This window comes from Oncorhynchus gorbuscha, linkage group LG11 (genome assembly GCF_021184085.1).
Source record: "Oncorhynchus gorbuscha isolate QuinsamMale2020 ecotype Even-year linkage group LG11, OgorEven_v1.0, whole genome shotgun sequence".
NCBI classification, from domain to species: Eukaryota; Metazoa; Chordata; class Actinopteri; order Salmoniformes; family Salmonidae; genus Oncorhynchus; species Oncorhynchus gorbuscha.
Window position 1 is genome coordinate 36,750,834 of NC_060183.1, and position 25,356 is coordinate 36,776,189.

Here is a 25,356-nt window from a genome sequence, read left to right on the forward strand (position 1 = left end):
CTGAGACTCTCACGAACACGTACATGTAGTCGATTCTGCCCTATACCGCTCACAAGCCACACAATACTAGTTAGAAGGTGAGGCGTTTGTGGGAAATCCCAGGACATTGTCACAAATGCCAAACTCAAGACAGTTGTCGCTGACAAGTTGGTTACTCTTTCCCATTTAACAACTAAAGCCTTGCACAAAGTGTCGAAATGACATGAATGGTTGGTGCTAGGAACTTCTATGACCCCTCTATGGAAAGCTGAGACTCTCACGAACACGTACATGTAGTCGATTCTGCCCTATACCGCTCACAAGCCACACAATACTAGTTAGAAGGTGAGGCGTTTGTGGGAAATCCCAGGACATTGTCACAAATGCCAAACTCAAGACAGTTGTCGCTGACAAGTTGGTTACTCTTTCCCATTTAACAACTAAAGCCTTGCACAAAGTGTCGAAATTACATGTTCAAAACTTCTTGCATTGGCCGGGAATCGAACCCGGGCCTCCCGCGTGGCAGGCGAGAATTCTACCACTGAACAACCAATGCCTTGGAAACCTGAGTTAACCCCAAAGGCTGGCAATCGTATCATAAAGCTTTTTTCCAAAGAATATTTTCCACTTTGTGGGCTCAGCAACATTGTTCACCCTAAAAAAAAGCAGTCCTTTCTCCCCGTCGGGGAATTGAACCCCGGTCTCCCGCGTGACAGGCGGGGATACTCACCACTATACTAACGAGGAGCAGGTGTGTTGGACCTTTGAAAAAACGTGGAGCATTGGTACTAACCCTAAGTTTGGAGTGTCGGGCTTAAATCCTTCTAACAAAAATATCTGTAGAGACTGAATGGTTGGAGCTAGGAACTTCTATGACCCCTCTATGGAAAGCTGAGACTCTCACGAACACGTACATGTAGTCGATCTGCCCTATACTGCTCACAAGCCACACAATACTAGTTAGAAGGTGAGGCGTTTGTGGGAAATCCCAGGACATTGTCACAAATGCCAAACTCAAGACAGTTGTCGCTGACAAGTTGGTTACTCTTTCCCATTTAACAACTAAAGCCTTGCACAAAGTGTCGAAATGACATGAATGGTTGGTGCTAGGAACTTCTATGACCCCTCTATGGAAAGCTGAGACTCTCACGAACACGTACATGTAGTCGATTCTGCCCTATACCGCTCACAAGCCACACAATACTAGTTAGAAGGTGAGGCGTTTGTGGGAAATCCCAGGACATTGTCACAAATGCCAAACTCAAGACAGTTGTCGCTGACAAGTTGGTTACTCTTTCCCATTTAACAACTAAAGCCTTGCACAAAGTGTCGAAATGACATGAATGGTTGGTGCTAGGAACTTCTACTGAACCCCTCTATGGAAAGCTGAGACTCTCACGAACACGTACATGTAGTCGATTCTGCCCTATATACTGCTCACAAGCCACACAATACTAGTTAGAAGGTGAGGCGTTTGTGGGAAATCCCAGGACATTGTCACAAATGCCAAACTCAAGACAGTTGTCGCTGACAAGTTGGTTACTCTTTCCCATTTAACAAAAAGCCTTGCACAAAGTGTCGAAATGACATGAATGGTTGGTGCTAGGAACTTCTATGACCCCTCTATGGAAAGCTGAGACTCTCACGAACACGTACATGTAGTCGATTCTGCCCTATACTGCTCACAAGCCACACAATACTAGTTAGAAGGTGAGGCGTTTGTGGGAAATCCCAGGACATTGTCACAAATGCCAAACTCAAGACAGTTGTCGCTGACAAGTTGGTTACTCTTTCCCATTTAACAACTAAAGCCTTGCACAAAGTGTCGAAATGACATGAATGGTTGGTGCTAGGAACTTCTATGACCCCTCTATGGAAAGCTGAGACTCTCACGAACACGTACATGTAGTCGATTCTGCCCTATACGCTCACAAGCCACACAATACTAGTTAGAAGGTGAGGCGTTTGTGGGAAATCCCAGGACATTGTCACAAATGCCAAACTCAAGACAGTTGTCGCTGACAAGTTGGTTACTCTTTCCCATTTAACAACTAAAGCCTTGCACAAAGTGTCGAAATTACATGTTCAAAACTTCTTGCATTGGCCGGGAATCGAACCCGGGCCTCCCGCGTGGCAGGCGAGAATTCTACCACTGAACAACCAATGCCTTGGAAACCTGAGTTAACCCCAAAGGCTGGCAATCGTATCATAAAGCTTTTTTCCAAAGAATATTTTCCACTTTGTGGGCTCAGCAACATTGTTCACCCTAAAAAAAAGCAGTCCTTTCTCCCCGTCGGGGAATTGAACCCCGGTCTCCCGCGTGACAGGCGGGGATACTCACCACTATACTAACGAGGAGCAGGTGTGTTGGACCTTTGAAAAAACGTGGAGCATTGGTACTAACCCTAAGTTTGGAGTGTCGGGCTAATCCTTCTAACAAAAATATCTGTAGAGACCTTCTAACAAAAATATCTGTAGAGACTGAATGGTTGGAGCTAGGAACTTCTATGACCCCTCTATGGAAAGCTGAGACTCTCACGAACACGTACATGTAGTCGATTCTGCCCTATACTGCTCACAAGCCACACAATACTAGTTAGAAGGTGAGGCGTTTGTGGGAAATCCCAGGACATTGTCACAAATGCCAAACTCAAGACAGTTGTCGCTGACAAGTTGGTTACTCTTTCCCATTTAACAACTAAAGCCTTGCACAAAGTGTTGAAATGACATGAATGGTTGGTGCTAGGAACTTCTATGACCCCTCTATGGAAAGCTGAGACTCTCACGAACACGTACATGTAGTCGATTCTGCCCTATACCGCTCACAAGCCACACAATACTAGTTAGAAGGTGAGGCGTTTGTGGGAAATCCCAGGACATTGTCACAAATGCCAAACTCAAGACAGTTGTCGCTGACAAGTTGGTTACTCTTTCCCATTTAACAACTAAACCTTGCACAAAGTGTCGAAATGACATGAATGGTTGGTGCTAGGAACTTCTATGACCCCTCTATGGAAAGCTGAGACTCTCACGAACACGTACATGTAGTCGATTCTGCCCTATACCGCTCACAAGCCACACAATACTAGTTAGAAGGTGAGGCGTTTGTGGGAAATCCCAGGACATTGTCACAAATGCCAAACTCAAGACAGTTGTCGCTGACAAGTTGGTTACTCTTTCCCATTTAACAACTAAAGCCTTGCACAAAGTGTCGAAATTACATGTTCAAAACTTCTTGCATTGGCCGGGAATCGAACCCGGGCCTCCCGCGTGGCAGGCGAGAATTCTACCACTGAACAACCAATGCCTTGGAAACCTGAGTTAACCCCAAAGGCTGGCAATCGTATCATAAAGCTTTTTTCCAAAGAATATTTTCCACTTTGTGGGCTCAGCAACATTGTTCACCCTAAAAAAAAGCAGTCCTTTCTCCCCGTCGGGGAATTGAACCCCCTCTCCCGCGTGACAGGCGGGGATACTCACCACTATACTAACGAGGAGCAGGTGTGTTGGACCTTTGAAAAAACGTGGAGCATTGGTACTAACCCTAAGTTTGGAGTGTCGGGCTTAAATCCTTCTAACAAAAATATCTGTAGAGACTGAATGGTTGGAGCTAGGAACTTCTATGACCCCTCTATGGAAAGCTGAGACTCTCACGAACACGTACATGTAGTCGATTCTGCCCTATACTGCTCACAAGCCACACAATACTAGTTAGAAGGTGAGGCGTTTGTGGGAAATCCCAGGACATTGTCACAAATGCCAAACTCAAGACAGTTGTCGCTGACAAGTTGGTTACTCTTTCCCATTTAACAACTAAAGCCTTGCACAAAGTGTCGAAATGACATGAATGGTTGGTGCTAGGAACTTCTATGACCCCTCTATGGAAAGCTGAGACTCTCACGAACACGTACATGTAGTCGATTCTGCCCTATACCGCTCACAAGCCACAAATACTAGTTAGAAGGTGAGGCGTTTGTGGGAAATCCCAGGACATTGTCACAAATGCCAAACTCAAGACAGTTGTCGCTGACAAGTTGGTTACTCTTTCCCATTTAACAACTAAAGCCTTGCACAAAGTGTCGAAATGACATGAATGGTTTCAGGAACTTCTTGCATTCTATGGAAAGCTGAGACTCTCACGAACACGTACATGTAGTCGATTCTACCACTGAACAACACAATACTAGTTAAAGGTGAGTTTGTGGGAAATCCCTGGACATTGTCACAAATCATAAACAATATGCCAAACATTGTTCGAAAAAAAAAGACAGTTGTCGCTGAACAAGTCTGCGTTACTCACCACTTTCCCATTTAACAACTAAAGAGCTTGCACAAAGTTTGTTCGGGAAATAACAAAAATACTGTAGAGATGAATGGTTGGTGCTAGGAACTTCTATGACCCCTCTATGGAAAGCTGAGACTCTCACGAACACGTACATGTAGATTCTCGATTCTGCTCACAAGCCACACAATACTAGTTAGAAGGTGAGGCGTTTGTGGGAAATCCCAGGACATTGTCACAAATGCCAAACTCAAGACAGTTGTCGCTGACAAGTTGGTTACTCTTTCCCATTTAACAACTAAAGCCTTGCACAAAGTGTCGAAATGACATGAATGGTTGGTGCTAGGAACTTCTATGACCCCTCTATGGAAAGCTGAGACTCTCACGAACACGTACATGTAGTCGATTCTGCCCTATACCGCTCACAAGCCACACAATACTAGTTAGAAGGTGAGGCGTTTGTGGGAAATCCCAGGACATTGTCACAAATGCCAAACTCAAGACAGTTGTCGCTGACAAGTTGGTTACTCTTTCCCATTTAACAACTAAAGCCTTGCACAAAGTGTCGAAATTACATGTTCAAAACTTCTTGCATTGGCCGGGAATCGAACCCGGGCCTCCCGCGTGGCAGGCGAGAATTCTACCACTGAACAACCAATGCCTTGGAAACCTGAGTTAACCCCAAAGGCTGGCAATCGTATCATAAAGCTTTTTTCCAAAGAATATTTTCCACTTTGTGGGCTCAGCAACATTGTTCACCCTAAAAAAAAGCAGTCCTTTCTCCCCGTCGGGGAATTGAACCCCGGTCTCCCGCGTGACAGGCGGGGATACTCACCACTATACTAACGAGGAGCAGGTGTGTTGGACCTTTGAAAAAACGTGGAGCATTGGTACTAACCCTAAGTTTGGAGTGTCGGGCTTAAATCCTTCTAACAAAAATATCTGTAGAGACTGAATGGTTGGAGCTAGGAACTTCTATGACCCCTCTATGGAAAGCTGAGACTCTCACGAACACGTACATGTAGTCGATTCTGCCCTATACTGCTCACAAGCCACACAATACTAGTTAGAAGGTGAGGCGTTTGTGGGAAATCCCAGGACATTGTCACAAATGCCAAACTCAAGACAGTTGTCGCTGACAAGTTGGTTACTCTTTCCCATTTAACAACTAAAGCCTTGCACAAAGTGTTGAAATGACATGAATGGTTGGTGCTAGGAACTTCTATGACCCCTCTATGGAAAGCTGAGACTCTCACGAACACGTACATGTAGTCGATTCTGCCCTATACCGCTCACAAGCCACACAATACTAGTTAGAAGGTGAGGCGTTTGTGGGAAATCCCAGGACATTGTCACAAATGCCAAACTCAAGACAAACTCAAGACAGTTGTCGCTGACAAGTTGGTTACTCTTTCCCATTTAACAACTAAAGCCTTGCACAAAGTGTTGAAATGACATGAATGGTTGGTGCTAGGAACTTCTATGACCCCTCTATGGAAAGCTGAGACTCTCACGAACACGTACATGTAGTCGATTCTGCCCTATACCGCTCACAAGCCACACAATACTAGTTAGAAGGTGAGGCGTTTGTGGGAAATCCCAGGACATTGTCACAAATGCCAAACTCAAGACAGTTGTCGCTGACAAGTTGGTTACTCTTTCCCATTTAACAACTAAAGCCTTGCACAAAGTGTCGAAATGACATAATGGTTGGTGCTAGGAACTTCTATGACCCCTCTATGGAAAGCTGAGACTCTCACGAACACGTACATGTAGTCGATTCTGCCCTATACCGCTCACAAGCCACACAATACTAGTTAGAAGGTGAGGCGTTTGTGGGAAATCCCAGGACATTGTCACAAATGCCAAACTCAAGACAGTTGTCGCTGACAAGTTGGTTACTCTTTCCCATTTAACAACTAAAGCCTTGCACAAAGTGTCGAAATTACATGTTCAAAACTTCTTGCATTGGCCGGGAATCGAACCCGGGCCTCCCGCGTGGCAGGCGAGAATTCTACCACTGAACAACCAATGCCTTGGAAACCTGAGTTAACCCCAAAGGCTGGCAATCGTATCATAAAGCTTTTTTCCAAAGAATATTTTCCACTTTGTGGGCTCAGCAACATTGTTCACCCTAAAAAAAAGCAGTCCTTTCTCCCCGTCGGGGAATTGAACCCCGGTCTCCCGCGTGACAGGCGGGGATACTCACCACTATACTAACGAGGAGCAGGTGTGTTGGACCTTTGAAAAAACGTGGAGCATTGGTACTAACCCTAAGTTTGGAGTGTCGGGCTTAAATCCTTCTAACAAAAATATCTGTAGAGACTGAATGGTTGGAGCTAGGAACTTCTATGACCCCTCTATGGAAAGCTGAGACTCTCACGAACACGTACATGTAGTCGATTCTGCCCTATACTGCTCACAAGCCACACAATACTAGTTAGAAGGTGAGGCGTTTGTGGGAAATCCCAGGACATTGTCACAAATGCCAAACTCAAGACAGTTGTCGCTGACAAGTTGGTTACTCTTTCCCATTTAACAACTAAAGCCTTGCACAAAGTGTCGAAATGACATGAATGGTTGGTGCTAGGAACTTCTATGACCCCTCTATGGAAAGCTGAGACTCTCACGAACACGTACATGTAGTCGATTCTGCCCTATACCGCTCACAAGCCACACAATACTAGTTAGAAGGTGAGGCGTTTGTGGGAAATCCCAGGACATTGTCACAAATGCCAAACTCAAGACAGTTGTCGCTGACAAGTTGGTTACTCTTTCCCATTTAACAACTAAAGCCTTGCACAAAGTGTCGAAATGACATGAATGGTTGGTGCTAGGAACTTCTATGACCCCTCTATGGAAAGCTGAGACTCTCACGAACACGTACATGTAGTCGATTCTGCCCTATACTGCTCACAAGCCACACAATACTAGTTAGAAGGTGAGGCGTTTGTGGGAAATCCCAGGACATTGTCACAAATGCCAAACTCAAGACAGTTGTCGCTGACAAGTTGGTTACTCTTTCCCATTTAACAACTAAAGCCTTGCACAAAGTGTTGAAATGACACTGAATGGTTGGTGCTAGGAACTTCTATGACCCCTCTATGGAAAGCTGAGACTCTCACGAACACGTACATGTAGTCGATTCTGCCCTATACCGCTCACAAGCCACACAATACTAGTTAGAAGGTGAGGCGTTTGTGGGAAATCCCAGGACATTGTCACAAATGCCAAACTCAAGACAGTTGTCGCTGACAAGTTGGTTACTCTTTCCCATTTAACAACTAAAGCCTTGCACAAAGTGTCGAAATGACATGTTCAAAACTTCTTGCATTGGCCGGGAATCGAACCCGGGCCTCCCGCGTGGCAGGCGAGAATTCTACCACTGAACAACCAATGCCTTGGAAACCTGAGTTAACCCCAAAGGCTGGCAATCGTATCATAAAGCTTTTTCCAAAGAATATTTTCCACTTTGTGGGCTCAGCAACATTGTTCACCCTAAAAAAAAGCAGTCCTTTCTCCCCGTCGGGGAATTGATTCTGCCCGGTCTACGTGACAGGCGGGGATACTCACCACTATACTAACGAGGAGCAGGTGTGTTGGACCTTTGAAAAACGTGGAGCATTGGTACTAACCCTAAGTTTGGAGTGACAAGTTGGCTTACTCTTTCCTTTAACAAAAATATCTGTAGAGACTGAATGGTTGGAGCTAGGAACTTCTATGACCCCTCTATGGAAAGCTGAGACTCTCACGAACACGTACATGTAGTCGATTCTGCCCTATACTGCTCACAAGCCACACAATACTAGTTAGAAGGTGAGGCGTTTGTGGGAAATCCCAGGACATTGTCACAAATGCCAAACTCAAGACAGTTGTCGCTGACAAGTTGGTTACTCTTTCCCATTTAACAACTAAAGCCTTGCACAAAGTGTCGAAATTACATGTTCAAAACTTCTTGCATTGGCCGGGAATCGAACCCGGGCCTCCCGCGTGGCAGGCGAGAATTCTACCACTGAACAACCAATGCCTTGGAAACCTGAGTTAACCCCAAAGGCTGGCAATCGTATCATAAAGCTTTTTTCCAAAGAATATTTTCCACTTTGTGGGCTCAGCAACATTGTTCACCCTAAAAAAAAGCAGTCCTTTCTCCCCGTCGGGGAATTGAACCCCGGTCTCCCGCGTGACAGGCGGGGATACTCACCACTATACTATACTAACGAGGAGCAGGTGTGTTGGACCTTTGAAAAAACGTGGAGCATTGGTACTAACCCTAAGTTTGGAGTGTCGGGCTTAAATCCTTCTAACAAAAATATCTGTAGAGACTGAATGGTTGGAGCTAGGAACTTCTATGACCCCTCTATGGAAAGCTGAGACTCTCACGAACACGTACATGTAGTCGATTCTGCCCTATACTGCTCACAAGCCACACAATACTAGTTAGAAGGTGAGGCGTTTGTGGGAAATCCCAGGACATTGTCACAAATGCCAAACTCAAGACAGTTGTCGCTGACAAGTTGGTTACTCTTTCCCATTTAACAACTAAAGCCTTGCACAAAGTGTCGAAATGACATGAATGGTTGGTGCTAGGAACTTCTATGACCCCTCTATGGAAAGCTGAGACTCTCACGAACACGTACATGTAGTCGATTCTGCCCTATACCGCTCACAAGCCACACAATACTAGTTAGAAGGTGAGGCGTTTTGGAAATCCCAGGACATTGTCACAAATGCCAAACTCAAGACAGTTGTCGCTGACAAGTTGGTTACTCTTTCCCATTTAACAACTAAAGCCTTGCACAAAGTGTCGAAATTACATGTTCAAAACTTCTTGCATTGGCCGGGAATCGAACCCGGGCCTCCCGCGTGGCAGGCGAGAATTCTACCACTGAACAACCAATGCCTTGGAAACCTGAGTTAACCCCAAAGGCTGGCAATCGTATCATAAAGCTTTTTTCCAAAGAATATTTTCCACTTTGTGGGCTCAGCAACATTGTTCACCCTAAAAAAAAGCAGTCCTTTCTCCCCGTCGGGGAATTGAACCCCGGTCTCCCGCGTGACAGGCGGGGATACTCACCACTATACTAACGAGGAGCAGGTGTGTTGGACCTTTGAAAAAACGTGGAGCATTGGTACTAACCCTAAGTTTGGAGTGTCGGGCTTAAATCCTTCTAACAAAAATATCTGTAGAGACTGAATGGTTGGAGCTAGGAACTTCTATGACCCCTCTATGGAAAGCTGAGACTCTCACGAACACGTACATGTAGTCGATTCTGCCCTATACTGCTCACAAGCCACACAATACTAGTTAGAAGGTGAGGCGTTTGTGGGAAATCCCAGGACATTGTCACAAATGCCAAACTCAAGACAGTTGTCGCTGACAAGTTGGTTACTCTTTCCCATTTAACAACTAAAGCCTTGCACAAAGTGTCGAAATGACATGAATGGTTGGTGCTAGGAACTTCTATGACCCCTCTATGGAAAGCTGAGACTCTCACGAACACGTACATGTAGTCGATTCTGCCCTATACCGCTCACAAGCCACACAATACTAGTTAGAAGGTGAGGCGTTTGTGGGAAATCCCAGGACATTGTCACAAATGCCAAACTCAAGACAGTTGTCGCTGACAAGTTGGTTACTCTTTCCCATTTAACAACTAAAGCCTTGCACAAAGTGTCGAAATGACATGAATGGTTGGTGCTAGGAACTTCTATGACCCCTCTATGGAAAGCTGAGACTCTCACGAACACGTACATGTAGTCGATTCTGCCCTATACTGCTCACAAGCCACACAATACTAGTTAGAAGGTGAGGCGTTTGTGGGAAATCCCAGGACATTGTCACAAATGCCAAACTCAAGACAGTTGTCGCTGACAAGTTGGTTACTCTTTCCCATTTAACAACTAAAGCCTTGCACAAAGTGTCGAAATTACATGTTCAAAACTTCTTGCATTGGCCGGGAATCGAACCCGGGCCTCCCGCGTGGCAGGCGAGAATTCTACCACTGAACAACCAATGCCTTGGAAACCTGAGTTAACCCCAAAGGCTGGCAATCGTATCATAAAGCTTTTTTCCAAAGAATATTTTCCACTTTGTGGGCTCAGCAACATTGTTCACCCTAAAAAAAAAAAAGCAGTCCTTTCTCCCCGTCGGGGAATTGAACCCCGGTCTCCCGCGTGACAGGCGGGGATACTCACCACTATACTAACGAGGAGCAGGTGTGTTGGACCTTTGAAAAAACGTGGAGCATTGGTACTAACCCTAAGTTTGGAGTGTCGGGCTTAAATCCTTCTAACAAAAATATCTGTAGAGACTGAATGGTTGGAGCTAGGAACTTCTATGACCCCTCTATGGAAAGCTGAGACTCTCACGAACACGTACATGTATTCTCGATTCTGCCCTATACTGCTCACAAGCCACACAATACTAGTTAGAAGGTGAGGCGTTTGTGGGAAATCCCAGGACATTGTCACAAATGCCAAACTCAAGACAGTTGTCGCTGACAAGTTGGTTACTCTTTCCCATTTAACAACTAAAGCCTTGCACAAAGTGTCGAAATGACATGTTCAAAACTTCTTGCATTGGCCGGGAATCGAACCCGGGCCTCCCGCGTGGCAGGCGAGAATTCTACCACTGAACAACCAATGCCTTGGAAACCTGAGTTAACCCCAAAGGCTGGCAATCGTATCATAAAGCTTTTTTCCAAAGAATATTTTCCACTTTGTGGGCTCAGCAACATTGTTCACCCTAAAAAAAGCAGTCCTTTCTCCCCGTCGGGGAATTGAACCCCGGTCTCCCGCGTGACAGGCGGGGATACTCACCACTATACTAACGAGGAGCAGGTGTGTTGGACCTTTGAAAAAACGTGGAGCATTGGTACTAACCCTAAGTTTGGAGTGTCGGGCTTAAATCCTTCTAACAAAAATATCTGTAGAGACTGAATGGTTGGAGCTAGGAACTTCTATGACCCCTCTATGGAAAGCTGAGACTCTCACGAACACGTACATGTAGTCGATTCTGCCCTATACTGCTCACAAGCCACACAATACTAGTTAGAAGGTGAGGCGTTTGTGGGAAATCCCAGGACATTGTCACAAATGCCAAACTCAAGACAGTTGTCGCTGACAAGTTGGTTACTCTTTCCCATTTAACAACTAAAGCCTTGCACAAAGTGTCGAAATTACATGTTCAAAACTTCTTGCATTGGCCGGGAATCGAACCCGGGCCTCCCGCGTGGCAGGCGAGAATTCTACCACTGAACAACCAATGCCTTGGAAACCTGAGTTAACCCCAAAGGCTGGCAATCGTATCATAAAGCTTTTTTCCAAAGAATATTTTCCACTTTGTGGGCTCAGCAACATTGTTCACCCTAAAAAAAAGCAGTCCTTTCTCCCCGTCGGGGAATTGAACCCCGGTCTCCCGCGTGACAGGGGGGATACTCACCACTATACTAACGAGGAGCAGGTGTGTTGGACCTTTGAAAAAACGTGGAGCATTGGTACTAACCCTAAGTTTGGAGTGTCGGGCTTAAATCCTTCTAACAAAAATATCTGTAGAGAGATGACTGAATGGTTGGAGCTAGGAACTTCTATGACCCCTCTATGGAAAGCTGAGACTCTCACGAACACGTACATGTAGTCGATTCTGCCCTATACTGCTCACAAGCCACACAATACTAGTTAGAAGGTGAGGCGTTTGTGGGAATCCCAGGACATTGTCACAAATGCCAAACTCAAGACAGTTGTCGCTGACAAGTTGGTTACTCTTTCCCATTTAACAACTAAAGCCTTGCACAAAGTGTCGAAATGACATGTTCAAAACTTCTTGCATTGGCCGGGAATCGAACCCGGGCCTCCCGCGTGGCAGGCGAGAATTCTACCACTGAACAACCAATGCCTTGGAAACCTGAGTTAACCCCAAAGGCTGGCAATCGTATCATAAAGCTTTTTTCCAAAGAATATTTTCCACTTTGTGGGCTCAGCAACATTGTTCACCCTAAAAAAAAGCAGTCCTTTCTCCCCGTCGGGGAATTGAACCCCGGTCTCCCGCGTGACAGGCGGGGATACTCACCACTATACTAACGAGGAGCAGGTGTGTTGGACCTTTGAAAAAACGTGGAGCATTGGTACTAACCCTAAGTTTGGAGTGTCGGGCTTAAATCCTTCTAACAAAAATATCTGTAGAGACTGAATGGTTGGAGCTAGGAACTTCTATGACCCCTCTATGGAAAGCTGAGACTCTCACGAACACGTACATGTAGTCGATTCTGCCCTATACTGCTCACAAGCCACACAATACTAGTTAGAAGGTGAGGCGTTTGTGGGAAATCCCAGGACATTGTCACAAATGCCAAACTCAAGACAGTTGTCGCTGACAAGTTGGTTACTCTTTCCCATTTAACAACTAAAGCCTTGCACAAAGTGTCGAAATGACATGAATGGTTGGTGCTAGGAACTTCTATGACCCCTCTATGGAAAGCTGAGACTCTCACGAACACGTACATGTAGTCGATTCTGCCCTATACCGCTCACAAGCCACACAATACTAGTTAGAAGGTGAGGCGTTTGTGGGAAATCCCAGGACATTGTCACAAATGCCAAACTCAAGACAGTTGTCGCTGACAAGTTGGTTACTCTTTCCCATTTAACAACTAAAGCCTTGCACAAAGTGTCGAAATGACATGAATGGTTGGTGCTAGGAACTTTATGACCCCTCTATGGAAAGCTGAGACTCTCACGAACACGTACATGTAGTCGATTCTGCCCTATACCGCTCACAAGCCACACAATACTAGTTAGAAGGTGAGGCGTTTGTGGGAAATCCCAGGACATTGTCACAAATGCCAAACTCAAGACAGTTGTCGCTGACAAGTTGGTTACTCTTTCCCATTTAACAACTAAAGCCTTGCACAAAGTGTCGAAATTACATGTTCAAAACTTCTTGCATTGGCCGGGAATCGAACCCGGGCCTCCCGCGTGGCAGGCGAGAATTCTACCACTGAACAACCAATGCCTTGGAAACCTGAGTTAACCCCAAAGGCTGGCAATCGTATCATAAAGCTTTTTTCCAAAGAATATTTTCCACTTTGTGGGCTCAGCAACATTGTTCACCCTAAAAAAAAGCAGTCCTTTCTCCCCGTCGGGGAATTGAACCCGGTCTCCCGCGTGACAGGCGGGGATACTCACCACTATACTAACGAGGAGCGTGTGTTGGACCTTTGAAAAAACGTGGAGCATTGGTACTAACCCTAAGTTTGGAGTGTCGGGCTTAAATCCTTCTAACAAAAATATCTGTAGAGACTGAATGGTTGGAGCTAGGAACTTCTATGACCCCTCTATGGAAAGCTGAGACTCTCACGAACACGTACATGTAGTCGATTCTGCCCTATACTGCTCACAAGCCACACAATACTAGTTAGAAGGTGAGGCGTTTGTGGGAAATCCCAGGACATTGTCACAAATGCCAAACTCAAGACAGTTGTCGCTGACAAGTTGGTTACTCTTTCCCATTTAACAACTAAAGCCTTGCACAAAGTGTCGAAATGACATGTTCAAAACTTCTTGCATTGGCCGGGAATCGAACCCGGGCCTCCCGCGTGGCAGGCGAGAATTCTACCACTGAACAACCAATGCCTTGGAAACCTGAGTTAACCCCAAAGGCTGGCAATCGTATCATAAAGCTTTTTTCCAAAGAAATTTTCCACTTTGTGGGCTCAGCAACATTGTTCACCCTAAAAAAAAGCAGTCCTTTCTCCCCGTCGGGGAATTGACCCCGGTCTCCCGCGTGACAGGCGGGGATACTCACCACTATACTAACGAGGAGCAGGTGTGTTGGACCTTTGAAAAACGTGGAGCATTGGTACTAACCCTAAGTTTGGAGTGTCGGGCTTAAATCCTTCTAACAAAAATATCTGTAGAGACTGAATGGTTGGAGCTAGGAACTTCTATGACCCCTCTATGGAAAGCTGAGACTCTCACGAACACGTACATGTAGTCGATTCTGCCCTATACTGCTCACAAGCCACACAATACTAGTTAGAAGGTGAGGCGTTTGTGGGAAATCCCAGGACATTGTCACAAATGCCAAACTCAAGACAGTTGTCGCTGACAAGTTGGTTACTCTTTCCCATTTAACAACTAAAGCCTTGCACAAAGTGTCGAAATGACATGAATGGTTGGTGCTAGGAACTTCTATGCCCCTCTATGGAAAGCTGAGACTCTCACGAACACGTACATGTAGTCGATTCTGCCCTATACCGCTCACAAGCCACACAATACTAGTTAGAAGGTGAGGCGTTTGTGGGAAATCCCAGGACATTGTCACAAATGCCAAACTCAAGACAGTTGTCGCTGACAAGTTGGTTACTCTTTCCCATTTAACAACTAAAGCCTTGCACAAAGTGTCGAAATTACATGTTCAAAACTTCTTGCATTGGCCGGGAATCGAACCCGGGCCTCCCGCGTGGCAGGCGAGAATTCTACCACTGAACAACCAATGCCTTGGAAACCTGAGTTAACCCCAAAGGCTGGCAATCGTATCATAAAGCTTTTTTCCAAAGAATATTTTCCACTTTGTGGGCTCAGCAACATTGTTCACCCTAAAAAAAAAAAAAGCAGTCCTTTCTCCCCGTCGGGGAATTGAACCCCGGTCTCCCGCGTGACAGGCGGGGATACTCACCACTATACTAACGAGGAGCAGGTGTGTTGGACCTTTGAAAAAACGTGGAGCATTGGTACTAACCCTAAGTTTGGAGTGTCGGGCTTAAATCCTTCTAACAAAAATATCTGTAGAGACTGAATGGTTGGATGCTAGGAACTTCTATGACCCCTCTATGGAAAGCTGAGACTCTCACGAACACGTACATGTACATGTAGTCTGCCTAGGAATTCTGCCCTATACCGCTCACAAGCCACACAATACTAGTTAGAAGGTGAGGCGTTTGTGGGAAATCCCAGGACATTGTCACAAATGCCAAACTCAAGACAGTTGTCGCTGACAAGTTGGTTACTCTTTCCCATTTAACAACTAAAGCCTTGCACAAAGTGTCGAAATTACATGTTCAAAACTTCTTGCATTGGCCGGGAATCGAACCCGGGCCTCCCGCGTGGCAGGCGAGAATTCTACCACTGAACAACCAATGCCTTGGAAACCTGAGTTAACCCCAAAGGCTGGCAATCGTATCATAAAGCTTTTTTCCAAAGAATTTTCCACATTGTGGGCTCAGCAACATTGTTCACCCTAAAAAAAAGCAGTCCTTTCTCCCCGTCGGGGAATTGAACCCCGGTCTCCCGCGTGACAGGCGGGGATACTCACCACTATACTAACGAGGAGCAGGTGTGTTGGACCTTTGAAAAAACGTGGAGCATTGGTACTAACCCTAAGTTTGGAGTGTCGGGCTTAAATCCTTCTAACAAAAATATCTGTAGAGACTGAATGGTTGGAGCTAGGAACTTCTATGACCCCTCTATGGAAAGCTGAGACTCTCACGAACACGTACATGTAGTCGATTCTGCCCTATACTGCTCACAAGCCACACAATACTAGTTAGAAGGTGAGGCGTTTGTGGGAAATCCCAGGACATTGTCACAAATGCCAAACTCAAGACAGTTGTCGCTGACAAGTTGGTTACTCTTTCCCATTTAACAACTAAAGCCTTGCACAAAGTGTCGAAATGACATGAATGGTTGGTGCTAGGAACTTCTATGACCCTCCCCTCTATGGAAAGCTGAGACTCTCACGAACACGTACATGTAGTCGATTCTGCCCTATACCGCTCACAAGCCACACAATACTAGTTAGAAGGTGAGGCGTTTGTGGGAAATCCCAGGACATTGTCACAAATGCCAAACTCAAGACAGTTGTCGCTGACAAGTTGGTTACTCTTTCCCATTTAACAACTAAAGCCTTGCACAAAGTGTCGAAATTACATGTTCAAAACTTCTTGCATTGGCCGGGAATCGAACCCGGGCCTCCCGCGTGGCAGGCGAGAATTCTACCACTGAACAACCAATGCCTTGGAAACCTGAGTTAACCCCAAAGGCTGGCAATCGTATCATAAAGCTTTTTTCCAAAGAATATTTTCCACTTTGTGGGCTCAGCAACATTGTTCACCCTAAAAAAAAGCAGTCCTTTCTCCCCGTCGGGGAATTGAACCCCGGTCTCCCGCGTGACAGGCGGGGATACTCACCACTATACTAACGAGGAGCAGGTGTGTTGGACCTTTGAAAAAACGTGGAGCATTGGTACTAACCCTAAGTTTGGAGTGTCGGGCTTAAATCCTTCTAACAAAAATATCTGTAGAGACTGAATGGTTGGAGCTAGGAACTTCTATGACCCCTCTATGGAAAGCTGAGACTCTCACGAACACGTACATGTAGTCGATTCTGCCCTATACTGCTCACAAGCCACACAATACTAGTTAGAAGGTGAGGCGTTTGTGGGAAATCCCAGGACATTGTCACAAATGCCAAACTCAAGACAGTTGTCGCTGACAAGTTGGTTACTCTTTCCCATTTAACAACTAAAGCCTTGCACAAAGTGTCGAAATGACATGAATGGTTGGTGCTAGGAACTTCTATGACCCCTCTATGGAAAGCTGAGACTCTCACGAACACGTACATGTAGTCGATTCTGCCCTATACCGCTCACAAGCCACACAATACTAGTTAGAAGGTGAGGCGTTTGTGGGAAATCCCAGGACATTGTCACAAATGCCAAACTCAAGACAGTTGTCGCTGACAAGTTGGTTACTCTTTCCCATTTAACAACTAAAGCCTTGCACAAAGTGTTGAAATGACATGAATGGTTGGTGCTAGGAACTTCTATGACCCCTCTATGGAAAGCTGAGACTCTCACGAACACGTACATGTAGTCGATTCTGCCCTATACCGCTCACAAGCCACACAATACTAGTTAGAAGGTGAGGCGTTTGTGGGAAATCCCAGGACATTGTCACAAATGCCAAACTCAAGACAGTTGTCGCTGACAAGTTGGTTACTCTTTCCCATTTAACAACTAAAGCCTTGCACAAAGTGTCGAAATTACATGTTCAAAACTTCTTGCATTGGCCGGGAATCGAACCCGGGCCTCCCGCGTGGCAGGCGAGAATTCTACCACTGAACAACCAATGCCTTGGAAACCTGAGTTAACCCCAAAGGCTGGCAATCGTATCATAAAGCTTTTTTCCAAAGAATATTTTCCACTTTGTGGGCCAGCAACATTGTTCACCCTAAAAAAAAGCAGTCCTTTCTCCCCGTCGGGGAATTGAACCCCGGTCTCCCGCGTGACAGGCGGGGATACTCACCACTATACTAACGAGGAGCAGGTGTGTTGGACCTTTGAAAAAACGTGGAGCATTGGTACTAACCCTAAGTTTGGAGTGTCGGGCTTAAATCCTTCTAACAAAAATATCTGTAGAGACTGAATGGTTGGAGCTAGGAACTTCTATGACCCCTCTATGGAAAGCTGAGACTCTCACGAACACGTACATGTAGTCGATTCTGCCCTATACTGCTCACAAGCCACACAATACTAGTTAGAAGGTGAGGCGTTTGTGGGAAATCCCAGGACATTGTCACAAATGCCAAACTCAAGACAGTTGTCGCTGACAAGTTGGTTACTCTTTCCCATTTAACAACTAAAGCCTTGCACAAAGTGTCGAAATGACATGTTCAAAACTTCTTGCATTGGCCGGGAATCGAACCCGGGCCTCCGCGTGGCAGGCGAGAATTCTACCACTGAACAACCAATGCCTTGGAAACCTGAGTTAACCCCAAAGGCTGGCAATCGTATCATAAAGCTTTTTTCCAAAGAATATTTTCCACTTTGTGGGCTCAGCAACATTGTTCACCCTAAAAAAAAGCAGTCCTTTCTCCCCGTCGGGGAATTGAACCCCGGTCTCCCGCGTGACAGGCGGGGATACTCACCACTATACTAACGAGGAGCAGGTGTGTTGGACCTTTGAAAAAACGTGGAGCATTGGTACTAACCCTAAGTTTGGAGTGTCGGGCTTAAATCCTTCTAACAAAAATATCTGTAGAGACTGAATGGTTGGAGCTAGGAACTTCTATGACCCCTCTATGGAAAGCTGAGACTCTCACGAACACGTACATGTAGTCGATTCTGCCCTATACTGCTCACAAGCCACACAATACTAGTTAGAAGGTGAGGCGTTTGTGGGAAATCCCAGGACATTGTCACAAATGCCAAACTCAAGACAGTTGTCGCTGACAAGTTGGTTACTCTTTCCCATTTAACAACTAAAGCCTTGCACAAAGTGTCGAAATGACATGAATGGTTGGTGCTAGGAACTTCTATGACCCCTCTATGGAAAGCTGAGACTCTCACGAACACGTACATGTAGTCGATTCTGCCCTATACCGCTCACAAGCCACACAATACTAGTTAGAAGGTGAGGCGTTTGTGGGAAATCCCAGGACATTGTCACAAATGCCAAACTCAAGACAGTTGTCGCTGACAAGTTGGTTACTCTTTCCCATTTAACAACTAAAGCCTTGCACAAAGTGTCGAAATTACATGTTCAAAACTTCTTGCATTGGCCGGGAATCGAACCCGGGCCTCCCGCGTGGCAGGCGAGAATTCTACCACTGAACAACCAATGCCTTGGAAACCTGAGTTAACCCCAAAGGCTGGCAATCGTATCATAAAGCTTTTTTCCAAAGAATATTTTCCACTTTGTGGGCTCAGCAACATTGTTCACCCTAAAAAAAAGCAGTCCTTTCTCCCCGTCGGGGAATTGAACCCCGGTCTCCCGCGTGACAGGCGGGGATACTCACCACTATACTAACGAGGAGCAGGTGTGTTGGACCTTTGAAAAAACGTGGAGCATTGGTACTAACCCTAAGTTTGGAGTGTCGGGCTTAAATCCTTCTAACAAAAATATCTGTAGAGACTGAATGGTTGGAGCTAGGAACTTCTATGACCCCTCTATGGAAAGCTGAGACTCTCACGAACACGTACATGTAGTCGATTCTGCCCTATACTGCTCACAAGCCACACAATACTAGTTAGAAGGTGAGGCGTTTGTGGGAAATCCCAGGACATTGTCACAAATGCCAAACTCAAGACAGTTGTCGCTGACAAGTTGGTTACTCTTTCCCATTTAACAACTAAAGCCTTGCACAAAGTGTCGAAATGACATGTTCAAAACTTCTTGCATTGGCCGGGAATCGAACCCGGGCCTCCCGCGTGGCAGGCAATTCTACCACTGAACAACCAATGCCTTGGAAACCTGAGTTAACCCCAAAGGCTGGCAATCGTATCATAAAGCTTTTTTCCAAAGAATATTTTCCACTTTGTGGGCTCAGCAACATTGTTCACCCTAAAAAAAAGCAGTCCTTTCTCCCCGTCGGGGAATTGAACCCCGGTCTCCCGCGTGACAGGCGGGGATACTCACCACTATACTAACGAGGAGCAGGTGTGTTGGACCTTTGAAAAAACGTGGAGCATTGGTACTAACCCTAAGTTTGGAGTGTCGGGCTTAAATCCTTCTAACAAAAATATCTGTAGAGACTGAATGGTTGGAGCTAGGAACTTCTATGACCCCTCTATGGAAAGCTGAGACTCTCACGAACACGTACATGTAGTCGATTCTGCCCTATACTGCTCACAAGCCACACAATACTAGTTAGAAGGTGAGGCGTTTGTGGGAAATCCCAGGACATTGTCACAAATGCCAAACTCAAGACAGTTGTCGCTGACAAGCAGTTGTCGCTGACAAGCGTTACTCTTTCCCATTTAACAACTAAAGCCTTGCACAAAGTGTGAAATGACATGAATGGTTGGTGCTAGGAACTTCTATGACCCCTCTATGGAAAGCTGAGACTCTCACGAACACGTACATGTAGTCGATTCTGCCCTATACTGCTCACAAGCCACACAATACTAGTTAGAAGGTGAGGCGTTTGTGGGAAATCCCAGGACATTGTCACAAATGCCAAACTCAAGACAGTTGTCGCTGACAAGTTGGTTACTCTTTCCCATTTAACAACTAAAGCCTTGCACAAAGTGTCGAAATGACATGAATGGTTGGTGCTAGGAACTTCTATGACCCCTCTATGGAAAGCTGAGACTCTCACGAACACGTACATGTAGTCGATTCTGCCCTATACCGCTCACAAGCCACACAATACTAGTTAGAAGGTGAGGCGTTTGTGGGAAATCCCAGGACATTGTCACAAATGCCAAACTCAAGACAGTTGTCGCTGACAAGTTGGTTACTCTTTCCCATTTAACAACTAAAGCCTTGCACAAAGTGTCGAAATTACATGTTCAAAACTTCTTGCATTGGCCGGGAATCGAACCCGGGCCTCCCGCGTGGCAGGCGAGAATTCTACCACTGAACAACCAATGCCTTGGAAACCTGAGTTAACCCCAAAGGCTGGCAATCGTATCATAAAGCTTTTTTCCAAAGAATATTTTCCACTTTGTGGGCTCAGCAACATTGTTCACCCTAAAAAAAAGCAGTCCTTTCTCCCCGTCGGGGAATTGAACCCCGGTCTCCCGCGTGACAGGCGGGGATACTCACCACTATACTAACGAGGAGCAGGTGTGTTGGACCTTTGAAAAAACGTGGAGCATTGGTACTAACCCTAAGTTTGGAGTGTCGGGCTTAAATCCTTCTAACAAAAATATCTGTAGAGACTGAATGGTTGGAGCTAGGAACTTCTATGACCCCTCTATGGAAAGCTGAGACTCTCACGAACACGTACATGTAGTCGATTCTGCCCTATACTGCTCACAAGCCACACAATACTAGTTAGAAGGTGAGGCGTTTGTGGGAAATCCCAGGACATTGTCACAAATGCCAAACTCAAGACAGTTGTCGCTGACAAGTTGGTTACTCTTTCCCATTTAACAACTAAAGCCTTGCACAAAGTGTCGAAATGACATGAATGGTTGGTGCTAGGAACTTCTATGACCCCTCTATGGAAAGCTGAGACTCTCACGAACACGTACATGTAGTCGATTCTGCCCTATACCGCTCACAAGCCACACAATACTAGTTAGAAGGTGAGGCGTTTGTGGGAAATCCCAGGACATTGTCACAAATGCCAAACTCAAGACAGTTGTCGCTGACAAGTTGGTTACTCTTTCCCATTTAACAACTAAAGCCTTGCACAAAGTGTCGAAATTACATGTTCAAAACTTCTTGCATTGGCCGGGAATCGTTCAAAACCCGGGCCTCCCGCGTGGCAGGCGAGAATTCTACCACTGAACAACCAATGCCTTGGAAACCTGAGTTAACCCCAAAGGCTGGCAATCGTATCATAAAGCTTTTTTCCAAAGAATATTTTCCACTTTGTGGGCTCAGCAACATTGTTCACCCTAAAAAAAAGCAGTCCTTTCTCCCCGTCGGGGAATTGAACCCCGGTCTCCCGCGTGACAGGCGGGGATACTCACCACTATACTAACGAGGAGCAGGTGTGTTGGACCTTTGAAAAAACGTGGAGCATTGGTACTAACCCTAAGTTTGGAGTGTCGGGCTTAAATCCTTCTAACAAAAATATCTGTAGAGACTGAATGGTTGGAGCTAGGAACTTCTATGACCCCTCTATGGAAAGCTGAGACTCTCACGAACACGTACATGTAGTCGATTCTGCCCTATACTGCTCACAAGCCACACAATACTAGTTAGAAGGTGAGGCGTTTGTGGGAAATCCCAGGACATTGTCACAAATGCCAAACTCAAGACAGTTGTCGCTGACAAGTTGGTTACTCTTTCCCTTAACAACTAAAGCCTTGCACAAAGTGTCGAAAAATGACATGAATGGTTGGTGCTAGGGAAATTTACCACTGAACAACCAATGCCTTGGAAACCTGAGAAAGGCTGGCAATCGTATCATAAAGCTTTTTTCCAAAGAATATTTTCCACTTTGTGGGCTCAGCAACATTGTTCACCCACACAAAAAAAAGCAGTCCTTTCTGTCGGGGAATTGAACCCCGGTCTGTGACAGGCGGGGATACTCACCACTATACTCGAGGAGCAGGTGTGTTGGACCTGGAGCATTGGTACTAACCCTAAGTTTGGAGTGTCGGGCTTAAATCCTTCTAACAAAAATATCTGTAGAGACTGAATGGTTGGAGCTAGGAACTTCTATGACCCCTCTATGGAAAGCTGAGACTCTCACGAACACGTACATGTAGTCGATTCTGCCGATTCTGCCCTATACCGCTCACAAGCCACACAATACTAGTTAGAAGGTGAGGCGTTTGTGGGAAATCCCAGGACATTGTCACAAATGCCAAACTCAAGACAGTTGTCGCTGACAAGTTGGTTACTCTTTCCCATTTAACAACTAAAGCCTTGCACAAAGTGTCGAAATTACATGTTCAAAACTTCTTGCATTGGCCGGGAATCGAACCCGGGCCTCCCGCGTGGCAGGCGAGAATTCTACCACTGAACAACCAATGCCTTGGAAACCTGAGTTAACCCCAAAGGCTGGCAATCGTATCATAAAGCTTTTTTCCAAAGAATATTTTCCACTTTGTGGGCTCAGCAACATTGTTCACCCTAAAAAAAAGCAGTCCTTTCTCCCCGTCGGGGAATTGAACCCCGGTCTCCCGCGTGACAGGCGGGGATACTCACCACTATACTAACGAGGAGCAGGTGTGTTGGACCTTTGAAAAAACGTGGAGCATTGGTACTAACCCTAAGTTTGGAGTGTCGGGCTTAAATCCTTCTAACAAAAATATCTGTAGAGACTGAATGGTTGGAGCTAGGAACTTCTATGACCCCTCTATGGAAAGCTGAGACTCTCACGAACACGTACATGTAGTCGATTCTGCCCTATACTGCTCACAAGCCACACAATACTAGTTAGAAGGTGAGGCGTTTGTGGGAAATCCCAGGACATTGTCACAAATGCCAAACTCAAGACAGTTGTCGCTGACAAGTTGGTTACTCTTTCCCATTTAACAACTAAAGCCTTGCACAAAGTGTCGAAATGACATGAATGGTTGGTGCTAGGAACTTCTATGACCCCTCTATGGAAAGCTGAGACTCTCACGAACACGTACATGTAGTCGATTCTGCCCTATACCGCTCACAAGCCACACAATACTAGTTAGAAGGTGAGGCGTTTGTGGGAAATCCCAGGACATTGTCACAAATGCCAAACTCAAGACAGTTGTCGCTGACAAGTTGGTTACTCTTTCCCATTTAACAACTAAAGCCTTGCACAAAGTGTCGAAATTACATGTTCAAAACTTCTTGCATTGGCCGGGAATCGAACCCGGGCCTCCCGCGTGGCAGGCGAGAATTCTACCACTGAACAACCAATGCCTTGGAAACCTGAGTTAACCCCAAAGGCTGGCAATCGTATCATAAAGCTTTTTTCCAAAGAATATTTTCCACTTTGTGGGCTCAGCAACATTGTTCACCCTAAAAAAAAGCAGTCCTTTCTCCCCGTCGGGGAATTGAACCCCGGTCTCCCGCGTGACAGGCGGGGATACTCACCACTATACTAACGAGGAGCAGGTGTGTTGGACCTTTGAAAAAACGTGGAGCATTGGTACTAACCCTAAGTTTGGAGTGTCGGGCTTAAATCCTTCTAACAAAAATATCTGTAGAGACTGAATGGTTGGAGCTAGGAACTTCTATGACCCCTCTATGGAAAGCTGAGACTCTCACGAACACGTACATGTAGTCGATTCTGCCCTATACTGCTCACAAGCCACACAATACTAGTTAGAAGGTGAGGCGTTTGTGGGAAATCCCAGGACATTGTCACAAATGCCAAACTCAAGACAGTTGTCGCTGACAAGTTGGTTACTCTTTCCCATTTAACAACTAAAGCCTTGCACAAAGTGTCGAAATGACATGAATGGTTGGTGCTAGGAACTTCTATGACCCCTCTATGGAAAGCTGAGACTCTCACGAACACGTACATGTAGTCGATTCTGCCCTATACCGCTCACAAGCCACACAATACTAGTTAGAAGGTGAGGCGTTTGTGGGAAATCCCAGGACATTGTCACAAATGCCAAACTCAAGACAGTTGTCGCTGACAAGTTGGTTACTCTTTCCCATTTAACAACTAAAGCCTTGCACAAAGTGTCGAAATTACATGTTCAAAACTTCTTGCATTGGCCGGGAATCGAACCCGGGCCTCCCGCGTGGCAGGCGAGAATTCTACCACTGAACAACCAATGCCTTGGAAACCTGAGTTAACCCCAAAGGCTGGCAATCGTATCATAAAGCTTTTTTCCAAAGAATATTTTCCACTTTGTGGGCTCAGCAACATTGTTCACCCTAAAAAAAAGCAGTCCTTTCTCCCCGTCGGGGAATTGAACCCGGTCTCCCGCGTGACAGGCGGGGATACTCACCACTATACTAACGAGGAGCAGGTGTGTTGGACCTTTGAAAAAACGTGGAGCATTGGTACTAACCCTAAGTTTGGAGTGTCGGGCTTAAATCCTTCTAACAAAAATATCTGTAGAGACTGAATGGTTGGAGCTAGGAACTTCTATGACCCCTCTATGGAAAGCTGAGACTCTCACGAACACGTACATGTAGTCGATTCTGCCCTATACTGCTCACAAGCCACACAATACTAGTTAGAAGGTGAGGCGTTTGTGGGAAATCCCAGGACATTGTCACAAATGCCAAACTCAAGACAGTTGTCGCTGACAAGTTGGTTACTCTTTCCCATTTAACAACTAAAGCCTTGCACAAAGTGTCGAAATGACATGAATGGTTGGTGCTAGGAACTTCTATGACCCCTCTATGGAAAGCTGAGACTCTCACGAACACGTACATGTAGTCGATTCTGCCCTATACCGCTCACAAGCCACACAATACTAGTTAGAAGGTGAGGCGTTTGTGGGAAATCCCAGGACATTGTCACAAATGCCAAACTCAAGACAGTTGTCGCTGACAAGTTGGTTACTCTTTCCCATTTAACAACTAAAGCCTTGCACAAAGTGTCGAAATTACATGTTCAAAACTTCTTGCATTGGCCGGGAATCGAACCCGGGCCTCCCGCGTGGCAGGCGAGAATTCTACCACTGAACAACCAATGCCTTGGAAACCTGAGTTAACCCCAAAGGCTGGCAATCGTATCATAAAGCTTTTTTC

General features: G+C 45.7%; 44 non-coding genes across 44 annotated transcripts; all 44 read right to left on the minus strand.

Annotated features, from left to right (window-relative positions):
* Positions 1–464: 464 nt before the first annotated feature.
* On the minus strand, positions 465–535 carry trnag-gcc. Its single transcript has one exon. It is a non-coding gene; the product is annotated as a tRNA-Gly (tRNA).
* A 119-nt stretch (positions 536–654) lies between these two features.
* trnad-guc lies at positions 655–726 on the minus strand. Its single transcript has one exon. It is a non-coding gene; the product is annotated as a tRNA-Asp (tRNA).
* A 1,349-nt stretch (positions 727–2,075) lies between these two features.
* On the minus strand, positions 2,076–2,146 carry trnag-gcc. Its single transcript has one exon. It is a non-coding gene; the product is annotated as a tRNA-Gly (tRNA).
* Positions 2,147–2,265: 119 nt separating this feature from the next.
* Positions 2,266–2,337, minus strand: trnad-guc. The gene has a single exon. It is a non-coding gene; the product is annotated as a tRNA-Asp (tRNA).
* Positions 2,338–3,215: 878 nt separating this feature from the next.
* trnag-gcc lies at positions 3,216–3,286 on the minus strand. The gene has a single exon. It is a non-coding gene; the product is annotated as a tRNA-Gly (tRNA).
* A 1,565-nt stretch (positions 3,287–4,851) lies between these two features.
* Positions 4,852–4,922, minus strand: trnag-gcc. Its single transcript has one exon. It is a non-coding gene; the product is annotated as a tRNA-Gly (tRNA).
* A 119-nt stretch (positions 4,923–5,041) lies between these two features.
* Positions 5,042–5,113, minus strand: trnad-guc. Its single transcript has one exon. It is a non-coding gene; the product is annotated as a tRNA-Asp (tRNA).
* A 1,112-nt stretch (positions 5,114–6,225) lies between these two features.
* trnag-gcc lies at positions 6,226–6,296 on the minus strand. Its single transcript has one exon. It is a non-coding gene; the product is annotated as a tRNA-Gly (tRNA).
* Positions 6,297–6,415: 119 nt separating this feature from the next.
* trnad-guc lies at positions 6,416–6,487 on the minus strand. Its single transcript has one exon. It is a non-coding gene; the product is annotated as a tRNA-Asp (tRNA).
* Positions 6,488–7,590: 1,103 nt separating this feature from the next.
* Positions 7,591–7,661, minus strand: trnag-gcc. The gene has a single exon. It is a non-coding gene; the product is annotated as a tRNA-Gly (tRNA).
* A 556-nt stretch (positions 7,662–8,217) lies between these two features.
* On the minus strand, positions 8,218–8,288 carry trnag-gcc. Its single transcript has one exon. It is a non-coding gene; the product is annotated as a tRNA-Gly (tRNA).
* Positions 8,289–8,407: 119 nt separating this feature from the next.
* trnad-guc lies at positions 8,408–8,484 on the minus strand. Its single transcript has one exon. It is a non-coding gene; the product is annotated as a tRNA-Asp (tRNA).
* Positions 8,485–9,090: 606 nt separating this feature from the next.
* Positions 9,091–9,161, minus strand: trnag-gcc. Its single transcript has one exon. It is a non-coding gene; the product is annotated as a tRNA-Gly (tRNA).
* A 119-nt stretch (positions 9,162–9,280) lies between these two features.
* On the minus strand, positions 9,281–9,352 carry trnad-guc. Its single transcript has one exon. It is a non-coding gene; the product is annotated as a tRNA-Asp (tRNA).
* An 855-nt stretch (positions 9,353–10,207) lies between these two features.
* trnag-gcc lies at positions 10,208–10,278 on the minus strand. Its single transcript has one exon. It is a non-coding gene; the product is annotated as a tRNA-Gly (tRNA).
* A 123-nt stretch (positions 10,279–10,401) lies between these two features.
* trnad-guc lies at positions 10,402–10,473 on the minus strand. Its single transcript has one exon. It is a non-coding gene; the product is annotated as a tRNA-Asp (tRNA).
* A 363-nt stretch (positions 10,474–10,836) lies between these two features.
* On the minus strand, positions 10,837–10,907 carry trnag-gcc. The gene has a single exon. It is a non-coding gene; the product is annotated as a tRNA-Gly (tRNA).
* Positions 10,908–11,025: 118 nt separating this feature from the next.
* trnad-guc lies at positions 11,026–11,097 on the minus strand. Its single transcript has one exon. It is a non-coding gene; the product is annotated as a tRNA-Asp (tRNA).
* A 361-nt stretch (positions 11,098–11,458) lies between these two features.
* Positions 11,459–11,529, minus strand: trnag-gcc. The gene has a single exon. It is a non-coding gene; the product is annotated as a tRNA-Gly (tRNA).
* A 555-nt stretch (positions 11,530–12,084) lies between these two features.
* trnag-gcc lies at positions 12,085–12,155 on the minus strand. The gene has a single exon. It is a non-coding gene; the product is annotated as a tRNA-Gly (tRNA).
* A 119-nt stretch (positions 12,156–12,274) lies between these two features.
* trnad-guc lies at positions 12,275–12,346 on the minus strand. Its single transcript has one exon. It is a non-coding gene; the product is annotated as a tRNA-Asp (tRNA).
* Positions 12,347–13,200: 854 nt separating this feature from the next.
* trnag-gcc lies at positions 13,201–13,271 on the minus strand. Its single transcript has one exon. It is a non-coding gene; the product is annotated as a tRNA-Gly (tRNA).
* A 549-nt stretch (positions 13,272–13,820) lies between these two features.
* trnag-gcc lies at positions 13,821–13,891 on the minus strand. Its single transcript has one exon. It is a non-coding gene; the product is annotated as a tRNA-Gly (tRNA).
* A 795-nt stretch (positions 13,892–14,686) lies between these two features.
* Positions 14,687–14,757, minus strand: trnag-gcc. Its single transcript has one exon. It is a non-coding gene; the product is annotated as a tRNA-Gly (tRNA).
* A 124-nt stretch (positions 14,758–14,881) lies between these two features.
* Positions 14,882–14,953, minus strand: trnad-guc. The gene has a single exon. It is a non-coding gene; the product is annotated as a tRNA-Asp (tRNA).
* A 376-nt stretch (positions 14,954–15,329) lies between these two features.
* Positions 15,330–15,400, minus strand: trnag-gcc. Its single transcript has one exon. It is a non-coding gene; the product is annotated as a tRNA-Gly (tRNA).
* Positions 15,401–15,517: 117 nt separating this feature from the next.
* trnad-guc lies at positions 15,518–15,589 on the minus strand. The gene has a single exon. It is a non-coding gene; the product is annotated as a tRNA-Asp (tRNA).
* A 612-nt stretch (positions 15,590–16,201) lies between these two features.
* On the minus strand, positions 16,202–16,272 carry trnag-gcc. Its single transcript has one exon. It is a non-coding gene; the product is annotated as a tRNA-Gly (tRNA).
* Positions 16,273–16,391: 119 nt separating this feature from the next.
* On the minus strand, positions 16,392–16,463 carry trnad-guc. The gene has a single exon. It is a non-coding gene; the product is annotated as a tRNA-Asp (tRNA).
* An 855-nt stretch (positions 16,464–17,318) lies between these two features.
* On the minus strand, positions 17,319–17,389 carry trnag-gcc. Its single transcript has one exon. It is a non-coding gene; the product is annotated as a tRNA-Gly (tRNA).
* A 118-nt stretch (positions 17,390–17,507) lies between these two features.
* On the minus strand, positions 17,508–17,579 carry trnad-guc. The gene has a single exon. It is a non-coding gene; the product is annotated as a tRNA-Asp (tRNA).
* A 550-nt stretch (positions 17,580–18,129) lies between these two features.
* trnad-guc lies at positions 18,130–18,201 on the minus strand. The gene has a single exon. It is a non-coding gene; the product is annotated as a tRNA-Asp (tRNA).
* A 608-nt stretch (positions 18,202–18,809) lies between these two features.
* trnag-gcc lies at positions 18,810–18,880 on the minus strand. Its single transcript has one exon. It is a non-coding gene; the product is annotated as a tRNA-Gly (tRNA).
* Positions 18,881–18,999: 119 nt separating this feature from the next.
* trnad-guc lies at positions 19,000–19,071 on the minus strand. Its single transcript has one exon. It is a non-coding gene; the product is annotated as a tRNA-Asp (tRNA).
* A 548-nt stretch (positions 19,072–19,619) lies between these two features.
* trnad-guc lies at positions 19,620–19,691 on the minus strand. Its single transcript has one exon. It is a non-coding gene; the product is annotated as a tRNA-Asp (tRNA).
* An 869-nt stretch (positions 19,692–20,560) lies between these two features.
* Positions 20,561–20,631, minus strand: trnag-gcc. Its single transcript has one exon. It is a non-coding gene; the product is annotated as a tRNA-Gly (tRNA).
* Positions 20,632–20,750: 119 nt separating this feature from the next.
* trnad-guc lies at positions 20,751–20,822 on the minus strand. The gene has a single exon. It is a non-coding gene; the product is annotated as a tRNA-Asp (tRNA).
* An 803-nt stretch (positions 20,823–21,625) lies between these two features.
* trnad-guc lies at positions 21,626–21,697 on the minus strand. The gene has a single exon. It is a non-coding gene; the product is annotated as a tRNA-Asp (tRNA).
* A 924-nt stretch (positions 21,698–22,621) lies between these two features.
* trnag-gcc lies at positions 22,622–22,692 on the minus strand. The gene has a single exon. It is a non-coding gene; the product is annotated as a tRNA-Gly (tRNA).
* A 119-nt stretch (positions 22,693–22,811) lies between these two features.
* Positions 22,812–22,883, minus strand: trnad-guc. Its single transcript has one exon. It is a non-coding gene; the product is annotated as a tRNA-Asp (tRNA).
* A 608-nt stretch (positions 22,884–23,491) lies between these two features.
* On the minus strand, positions 23,492–23,562 carry trnag-gcc. Its single transcript has one exon. It is a non-coding gene; the product is annotated as a tRNA-Gly (tRNA).
* Positions 23,563–23,681: 119 nt separating this feature from the next.
* Positions 23,682–23,753, minus strand: trnad-guc. Its single transcript has one exon. It is a non-coding gene; the product is annotated as a tRNA-Asp (tRNA).
* A 608-nt stretch (positions 23,754–24,361) lies between these two features.
* On the minus strand, positions 24,362–24,432 carry trnag-gcc. Its single transcript has one exon. It is a non-coding gene; the product is annotated as a tRNA-Gly (tRNA).
* A 798-nt stretch (positions 24,433–25,230) lies between these two features.
* trnag-gcc lies at positions 25,231–25,301 on the minus strand. The gene has a single exon. It is a non-coding gene; the product is annotated as a tRNA-Gly (tRNA).
* Positions 25,302–25,356: the final 55 nt, after the last annotated feature.